This window comes from Alosa sapidissima, chromosome 7 (genome assembly GCF_018492685.1).
Source record: "Alosa sapidissima isolate fAloSap1 chromosome 7, fAloSap1.pri, whole genome shotgun sequence".
Classification (NCBI taxonomy): domain Eukaryota; kingdom Metazoa; phylum Chordata; class Actinopteri; order Clupeiformes; family Clupeidae; genus Alosa; species Alosa sapidissima.
Window position 1 is genome coordinate 28,452,134 of NC_055963.1, and position 10,000 is coordinate 28,462,133.

The window sequence follows — 10,000 nt, forward strand, 5'->3', positions numbered from 1 at the left end:
ATCTTCTCTGAAGAGCTGGGTCTTCAGGATTTTTTTGAAGATGGAGAAGGATGTCCCTGCTCTAGTAATTTCTTGAATTTCCCCTTGGGGATCAATAAAGTATCTATCTATCTATCTATCTATCTATCTATCTATCTATCTATCTATCTAGTAGGAACTGGTAGCGCGTTCCACCAACGAGGAATGGCTATTTTAGACCCACATATTTCATTGGTCATCTTTGGTTCAGTTACTGCTATGGTCTTTTGCTACATACAAACAGCAAGACAGTCTGATTTACCCTTCGACACAGACATTACTGTACAGCTAATGAATCCTAACAGTCAATTTCAAGATGTCTTCTCCCAAGAATACACACATATGTACACACATAAAGATAACACAATTACAGTAAGTACATATAAAGAACATACATACATACATACATACATACATACATGCATAAAGTACATATATAAAGAACCTCACAAGAGCATATACTGTAGAGCACACACACACACACACACACACACACACACACACACACACAAATACACACAAACAAACAAGCATAAACTCCCCTATTTGGCATTTTTCTCCCTGCCTAGTAAACAGAAAGCTGTTGTTTCCAAACTCATTGGCAGTTCCAGTTAATAGCTTTGGCCTGAGGATATTCAAGCAAAGCTCACCGTACAAACATGCCAATGAAGGCTCCACTGTGCCTGCCACTCTAATATCACCCTGATCATTCCCTCTGCCATTTCTCAATTTTCCACTTCAATGTTGGGGGTTCCTTCCTTCTTTCCATCCCATCCTATTACAGTTTTTCTTGATCGCTTTAATGTTTGTGTCAACTTTGACATCACGTTTTCAAATCAATTTTAATTGTTAAAACACGCAGGTCTAAACAAAAGCACTCTGGCCAAAATGACGCATTTTGCTTGAAAAAGACTCTTAACACTCGCAAAACATTTAAAATACGCAGCAAAAGTAGGTCTTACATGTCACTGGCAGTAACATCTTCGGGTAAATGAATACAATTCATTTTTATTAAGAATTGGCACAGACATACAGACATGTAGCAAAACTGAAAGCTGAAACTCCTCATTTTGAGAACAGTGTTTTGCATTTTGTTGTCCACTGTGTAATGGTTGATTGGAAGAGCTCATACACTTGTTTGCAAGTTGTGTTGTTTGAAGGCAAGATTTGCTTCGTTGCATATTTTAAATATTTTGGCACGGTTAGAGCCTTTTGCAAACAAATTGTGTCATTTTGACCATGAGTGCCACTGTTTCGGCCTGTGTGTTAACTGTTTTGAAAATAAGGTTGAGTTGACTGCTGCATCAAAGCAATCAAGAAAAACTGTAATGATACAATTAAATATAAATGCATACACATACTGTGAACATAAATACAGGGAGAAACAGAAAGAGAAAGAAGAGAGAGAGAGATCTTTAGAATATCCACTTAAATGTACAACAGTGGGTTTTTTTTTTCAAAAGGTATGTTTTAGTATCTCATTTCGACTGACATGCTCTCCAAAGAGAGACAGAGAGGCCTCCTCCTGCCCAGAGTGGAGAGAGTGCTCTGAACTGGGCCTCACCATAGCAACCAAAAAGATGCCCTGGCTCATCAGGCTTCACTTTAGCTCTATTCAGAATCAAAGTGTTCTGACAAAAGCTCCACCGGGCGATCACACAGGTCACAGAGACCTGCTTCTTAGACTGGGAGGAAAAAGAGCTGGTGAGGTGCGAGAAGCGTGTACTTTGTCATCACTAAATCTAATGGTTCATAATGTACTCATTAGGACAACCACTAGTGCAGCACAGCATATAGGGTTTGTCATAAAAAACAGCCAATATCTGCATATGCAAATATCTGGTGATATTTGGGAGGTGAAGTTCACAACCCACAAATGTCATTGTTTTGTTCTTATATTTGCACTTTTCTAATTCTAATTAGAATTTCACAGGGCAGGCACCCAGAGGAGAGGGGGGGGGGTGAAAACACTGGATGAGAGGGAGGCAAAGAGCCACATTTCCAAAGGTCTACCTGAGCATCACACCACTCAGGGACTCAAATGCCAACTGTTGCGTGTGTGTTTGTGTGTGTGTGTGTGTGTGTGTGTGTGTGTGTGTGTGTGTGTGTGTGCTGATATGGCTTTAGCCAGCATTTCATTTTCTCTTCCAAACACACATATAGACACACACACACACACACACACACACACACACACACACAGTATCACATTTTGTTAGCCACTGCTACAGTATGTGTTCTGTCACCTCAGATTACCACTCAATGAAATGTCAATCACAAGAGTCCATTGGTAAATGAGACGGGCTGTGTTGACAGGGCTGTGTGGTTGTCTGCGTTGCTGGGAAAAAGGTCACATCTCTGTTAAACACATTGACGTGTTTAGCAGATAAGAAACTTTCAAGGCATCAAAAGCTAAAAACTTCATCAGAGAATAGCTAGCTGTCGTAGTTGGCTGCAGAGGATTGGCGAGCTCTCTGTTCAACATTTGTTGAGTTTCTGGATCAAGCATTACATTTGCATGACAAAGCCTTTTACCTCGTTCTGACAGGGTCCCACTTTGTCTGAAATATTTAACCTTTCTCAGGCCACCAAGGGTTTGCATTTAGATGTGCTGTTATTGTTTGGTCTGAATAATTCAGCTGAGAGAAACAAAAAATACATATCCCATGCAGAGGCAAGACCGCACCTGGTGTACCTTCATTCTCTTCCCAGTGTGCACCAAGTGTGTGTGTGTGTGTGTGTGTGTGTGTGTGTGTGTGTGTGTGTGTGTGTGTGTGTGTGTGTGTGTGTGTGTGTGTGTGTGTAGGTTGGTGTGTGTGGGTGCATTCAGTTTTTGCGCCTGTATTCAACCAAGGCAGACAAAGACATGGAACATGCTGCTCCAAATTGGCAATCAGGAAGACTAAATATAGTCTAGATCAATTTTTAAAAGAAATTAACCCTGAAGGCAAATCATGTTATTTTTTTGGCATACAACATTTTTAGGGGTTTTGAAGGGTGCTGAATTCAAATCTTCTGTATGCCATGCTCAAAAATGTCCCATAATGCCTCAAAATGGAGAAATCCAATATGGCCGCCGCCGCCAGGTCAAAATCTAATTAATCACGTAGCTTTTGGACTGTACAAGGTAAACACCTGAATGTAATGTGCTTTTATAGGTTTTCACATATAGGTAATTCAATGCCATGCTCAGATTTAAGATCAAGACTAGAGAAAATGCTTGAAATTAATGTACATGGTTAAAATTGTTGTCTCGGATAATGAATAATTCATGAAAAAAGAGGACCATAAAACAGGTTGATGGCTTTCTGAAGAATTTACTTGAAACATGTTTAGAAACAAAGTTGATTACCATATTTTAACTATCTATTTATATTATTCACCTGTATTTATCTATTTATCTGTATTTTAACTATTTATTTAATAATGCATATTTTCCTATTTATTTAGTAATTAATCAATTCTATTCTATTCAATTCTTTGAACTTCTTGGTATGAAGAGGTAGGCTACACACTTAGGCTATCCTAATCATCCTCATCCTTCTCCTCCCTCCTCCCAGCAGTGTTCTGACAGTTGCTGCTGCAGCTGCATGACTCCATGCATAACATGCCACTTTTCCTGCAACTGCAGCACAGGCTTAGACATCCCTTGAAGGAACCACAGGAGGTGTTCTCCTTACAAGCTTTTGGAATTGGTGAGAGATAGTAGCTGTGGCACTAACTGATCATCCACATTTGGATGGCCATGATAAGTGTGTGTTGTGTTTGGGCCACCAACATGCTTTCTTGGCAAGGGGCGCCCCCCAGACGTGCATTAATTGTTTTATTATGCCTACACACACAAGGGAAGCCCGTTGTTGTTTTTTCTCTGGTAAACGTGCGGGTTCTCCTGTTTCCGTGGGGCCGTCAAGAAAGATGACAAGAGTAGCCAGGGGAATTGGGGAGTCCTCAGCAGCCTCACTGTTTTCTCTTAGCACAAGGCCTGCAGTTCCCCAACCTGCTCCTCCTACCAGTCCGTGTGAGCTGGAGGAGGAAGATGAGGAGGCCATTGTGGACGTTGAGACTGTTCTCTCGTCTGAGGGAGAGGAGTTACCTTGTGCACAGCCCTGTGCAGCCAGCCCGGTGGGAGGTGAGCTGGCCCGTCTGTTTGAGGAGGTAGTTGACAGGCATCCAGGGCTTTTGATATTCCCCTTCCAGAGAAGCCCCTTGCCTCTGCGTCTAGGTTCCACAGAGACATGACTGAGCGCCCAGTGGTGGCGCTCATTCCCCTCCTACCAGACTTGGTCTGTCGCCAGTTTTCCCCCCCAACTACTTTTTGTAGGTGGTCTGGACAGGCTAAGGTGCTTTCCAACATGCACGGCGAAGGGCTGATTGGTTGTGGCTCGCTCCTCCCAGTGGATCAAGCTTTGGAGCCCCTCTTCTCCTTTCCCAACTCCCTATTTGGTGGTCCCTCCTGCCTCAGTGCCAATGGCAGGACTATGGAGGCTCTGCTGGGTAAGCTGCATAGGTCCATAGCGATGCAAGTCCGCCTGGCTAACACAGCGGCCATTCTGTCCCTGTATGTTCGACACCTCTCTGGTCTCTTGCAAAGCAGTGTTGGTGATCCCACTCTTTTGAGAGAGCTCCAGTCAGCCTCTGTGTGCCTCGCTGCAGTGTCTAAGGAGTAGGTAGTGGCATCGGGCCGCTCCTTGGCTCAGTTCTGGGTAGCTAGATGCCATCTCAATCTCAGCTCCAGCAGGCAGACAGAGCGTCTTTTGAGAGTGCCTGTGCAGCCTGGGTTCATGTTCGGCCCACAGGCAACCACACTGTTGCAGCAGGTGCTTGACAGCCACCGCTGTGCAGAAGAGGTGTCAGGGTCTCTTGACAGGCATGCCAGGGGCGCTAGGCGTCCTAGGGCATTCACGTCTCAGCTAACACCTACCTTGGGGCATCCGTCTTGGGGGCCAACTGATCTCAGGCAGTGGCTTCAGGCATCCCAGGGGCGGGGTACCCGCCCACAAGCTGGCCGGGGGGGGCCAGCGTGCTAGTGGCCATGGCCCCTCCAGGCGCCCGTCGTTCCTGACAATCTCCGGGCCAGCCAGCCTCGCCTCTCAGCTCTATGCAGGAAGGCTTGGGTGGCCTTATGAGCAGATCCATGGGTGCTCTCCACCATGAGCCATGGGTACCGCCTGCAGTTCAGGACCAAACCCCGTGTGGGTTACCTTGGTGATCAGTACCATGCACGCTCAGACCTTACGTGCATAGCTGTTCACCCTTCTGGACAAGAGGGTGATAAGGGAAGTCAGGAGTTCAAACCCCCAAGCGGGGTTCTTCTCCCGTTATTTTCTTGTACCCAAGCGCACAGGGGACCTTCGTCCTATTTTAGACATCAGGGGTATCAACGTGCACCTCTGGTCCCTAAGGTGCAGGTTCATCACAGTTCCGAGGGTGCGGCAGGCCATCAATGCAGGGGACTGGTTTGCTACCATCGACCTGCAGGATGCTTATTTTCAGATACCCATCTGGCTGGGGCATTGGCCGTTCCTGAGGTTTGCGTTCGAGGGTCGGTCTTTGAGTTCCAAGTCCTCCAATTTGGAATCTCTCTGGCCCCCGAACCTTCACCAGGTGCATGGATGCAGTTCTTGCACCCATGAGGCAGCAGGGGCTCAGGATATTAAACTATCTAGACGACTAGCTCATCTGTGCAACCTCAGAAGTGCAATGCCGCCTACACGTGGCCTTGCTATGAAGCACACTCAAGACTTGGGCTTGCGCCCCAATCCCAAGAAAAGCAGGCTCCAGCCTTCCAAGGTCACCACCTTCCTGGGCATGGTCCTGGACTCCAGGAGGGCATCCGTGACTCTCTCACCGGCGAGACAGCAGTATTTTGCCGCATGTCACTTCACGTTGCACGCCCAGGTGGAGTGGAAACTCTGCCTTCGCCTCTTGGGCCTTATGGTGGCAATGGTGCAGGTAGTCCCCCTTGCCCTCCCTCACATGCTTCCAGTCCAGAGGTGCCTGTTGAGCCTAGGCCTGTGCCCCAAAGGGCCCTCCCAGGCCAAGGTGACTGTGTCCCGCAGGCTTCACAGGCCCTACACTGGTGGAGAGATCCCGCCAACACCGAGAGGGGGAGTGCCATGGGACTGGTGAGTCATCGCCGGGTCGTATTTACAGACGCTTACCCAGTAGGCTGGGGCACCGTTCTCGATGGTCAGGGCATCAATGGTCTCTGGACGGACCCTTGGCTATCCTAGCACATCAATGTCCTGGAGCTAAAGGCCGCTCTCCTCGCCCTCCAGCACTTTCTACCGTGGCTAAGAGGCCAACATGTGATGGTGAGGACCGACAGCACGGTGACTGCGGCCTACAACAGACAGGGGGGCTTGGGGTCTCCAGGTCTTTGCAGCCTGCCGACAAACCTGTGGCTCTGGGCTCACCCCCTGTTCAGCTCTCTCAGAGCAGTTCATGTGCCGGGGGCCTTGAATGCTGCGGCCGACATCTTGTCAAGAGGGGGCCCACATCCCGGAGAGTGGAGGCTCTAGTTAGCTTCTTCCTATTCACAAAGGCTAACTAGCTAACGTTTTTTTAGTTTCTTATAATATATTAATTATTCAGTTAGCCTATACATAATCCTCACATAACAATCTTTACATGCTATTACAGATGTATTATATGTTCCTAAACAAATTGTTATGATATTATGTTATAGTTTACCTGTTACTGCTGAGTATCATGTGAGGGGAGCGACATAATTCACAAGCGCCTCCTCAGTGTGTAGATAGAGGGTGTGGCCTCATTCAGGGTTACATATGGGTATTTGTGTGTGTAGGGGTAAGGGTAGGGGTGGGATGGGCAAAGCACACTGGACATCAAAACAATAGGCTGAGGTACAATATTTCATTAGTAGCCAAATCTAGTAGTAACAGTTTTAAACATAGGCCTTTAGCTTAAGAGTTTCAAGCATTTTCTTGAAATACTAAATAAATAGCCTGAAATGAAATGAAATACCTAAATAAGACAACAATTTTAACCATGTACATTAATTTCAAGCATTTTCTTTAGTCTTGATCTTAAATCTGGGCATGGCATTGAATTCCCTATATGTGAAAACCTATAAAAGCACATTACATTCAGGTTTTTACCTTGTACAGTCCAAAAGATAAGTGATTAATTAGATTTTGACCTGGCGGCGGCGGCCATATTGGATTTCTCTATTTTGGGGCATTATGGGACATTTTTGAGCCTGGCATACAGAAGATTTGAATTCAGCACCCTTCAAAACCCCTAACAATGTTGTATGCCAAAAATTAACATGATTTGCCTTCGGGACTTTAAATAAGCACATTTTCCAAAATCCTGCCTAGTCTAATATCCCAGAGCGCACTCCTGGCACCGACAGACACCCGTCGGTCCTCAGGCAGGAGATGACAGCCAAGAACAGAAAGTGTATCATTCACCAACATTCACCAGAATTCACTGCCTTTCCCTAGAACCACACTTATCACTCACACACCTCAGTAAAGCTACTGCTACCCACAGGCTCTGTGCTAAACAGCTTCATTACCAGTCCAAACAAAAATGGAGACCAACACCATAATCGGACCAGGTCTGGATCTTATGTGGGCCAGTTCTGTTCCCAAGTCACCGTGACCTAACTGGTAATTTCAAACTGACTTCACACTGGTTTCACTCCAAGCAGAAGTTTCATTGTTAACGCCTCGTGTACTCAAGCATCGTAAAGCAATAGCCCATTAGAAATAATGGAGACCTCCTGATTAATTAAGCGTCAAAAAGCACTTTCTCTGTGACTATCCGGGTACATGTTCCAGCGTCTGACCAAGGCTTCTAACATGCGGGGGCGCTGGGTGGGTGGTATTGACAAAGCACATGATTGCAGTTTAAAAGCGCAAGGAAAATTAGTTTTCAGTTCTCTCTCTCTTTCTCTCTTTCTCTCTTTCCCTCTCTCTTTCTCTCTCTCTCCGTTGTCAAAGCAATTTTCGCAGGAGTCAGCTTCATGTGAGATGATAGCAGTAATTACATTCACGCACACTGAATGACAATCCCTCGAACGTCGCCTTCCTCTATCCACACCTGCATGCAACAGCGTACGCCACAATCGCTAGGCATTTCCCTTCCAGAAAAGAAAGAGAGAAAAAAAAATGTAGAGCAAAACGGTGGCATGATAAAAAATAAGTTTCATGAAAAATAGAGAAAAGAACGAAGGGGAAACTCTGCTTGTCAATCATGCACCCAACCCATCCGTGACTAGAACAAAGCCATTCTACTGGTGAGCTGAACAGGTAGAGAATCAGACTGAATAGGTTTCAGGTATTCAGTCACTAGCTCTCCATATCTGTTTCTTTGGATAACATTCTGTGGCATGTGTGAAAATAGTCTTTGAACTCACACTACATTTTTCCTAGCCTAGAAATCTAGACGCACCCTAGCGGCAGGAAATGTAATTTGCTGCCAGGGTGGTCTAGCAACTCTCCGTTGGCTTGCGAGCAGGAAAAATTAAACTTCAATAAGGCCAATCACATCACGTATAGAGTCGATAGGTGGGCTTAACATAATGATTGATGGCAGTTGCGTTTGATTGAGTTGCAACGGTTCAGCGTGAATTCCTTGCTACTTGAAAACAAAGAAGATGGATGTTGCTGTTGGTGAACAGCGTGACATGAGTTAAGCTTTTTTTAAGTTGGCAAAAGTTTAAACTAGCCAACTAGCTCCACTAGTGGGAAAATGCATGGGACTCATGAGTTGTAGTGCTGTCCTATTGTGTGCAGAGGAAATTTAGCACTGCGAATGTGAGTCCCCAGACCCTACATCTTGATGTGGGTCTGGCTCGTCAGGCTACATTTTTCCATCTCTCACTGTAAATGTGGTTCTCAAACAGTGCAAGAATCACTAGAATAGTGCAAACATCTCTCACTCAATAAATGTACCTCAGCAACATCTATACTGTACATGTGATTAGTTTCTCCCATAGCACTGTACTGTCAAATCATCCTTGTAATGATATCTGTACCAGTGATCTTTTGAAGTCTGGCTCATTGACTACAGGTCTAATGTTGCTGCCCGGAAAAGCAAAGGCAAAATGTGCCCTCTCAGTTAAATCAACTGACCTCAAATGGCTACATTAATTATTAACACAAATAAAAAAAGTAGAGAGGTAAAAGTCCTACCACAGCCAGCAAATACAGCTGACCTATGCTAACTGCTAGCATCAGAGCGCAGGAATGCAGAGACGATGGAAAATGGGGAGACAGGGGGATGGAGAAATGAGGAGAGGAAAGGAGGGAAGGGGGGAGGGAGAGAGAGAGAGAGGGAGGAGGGGTGGTTGAATATGCATTATTGACTGCCAGAGGAGGCCCAGGACAGCAATTCCCTCCACGCTGCCTGGGAACAGCTGACTAAAACGGAGCATGAAAAATGACAAAGTCGTCTAGTCTAGTGCTGTGCTGTGCTGCTGTCGCGAGGCAGACGGAGCTGAAACACACTTCAGGGGTCAATCCCCACAACGCTGCCACTCCACAATCCACCGGGGATGAAGCACAAGAGCCAGAGAGAGAGGGGCGCGGGACGGAAAAACAGCTGAGCTCAAATCCACATAAATAAAGGGACTATCAGTACACTGTATCTCGGAGTCTTTGAGCGACGGCGTGCATGACGCTGCTGTTTAGAGGTCGACTCAGGCCTTTTGGCAAATGTGAGATTTGTCCTGAAAGACACATCACCACAGAGGAATGCCAAGTCCAGCCCCAGCTGCCCATAGACAGGACTGGGCATAAGAACTGTTCTCCACCCCACTGCTCCGCCTGGGCGCTGTGTTACAGCTGATAGATTGGAGGTTGAAAGCTGAAACATCAACAGTTTCCTACAACTCCCCCTTCTCTACTTTTGAAGTCTCTCTTGTTCGCCCAATTGACATCTCTCTCTCTCTCTCTCTCTCTCTCTCTCTCTCTCCTTCTATCTCTCTCTTTCTCCCTATATCTTACCATCT

At 46.0% G+C, this 10,000-nt stretch overlaps 1 protein-coding gene across 1 annotated transcript in view; it reads right to left on the minus strand.

Annotated features, from left to right (window-relative positions):
- The window catches only part of cacna2d3a (calcium channel, voltage-dependent, alpha 2/delta subunit 3a), a 176,053-nt gene that overhangs the window by 128,645 nt on the left and 37,408 nt on the right, over window positions 1-10,000 (minus strand).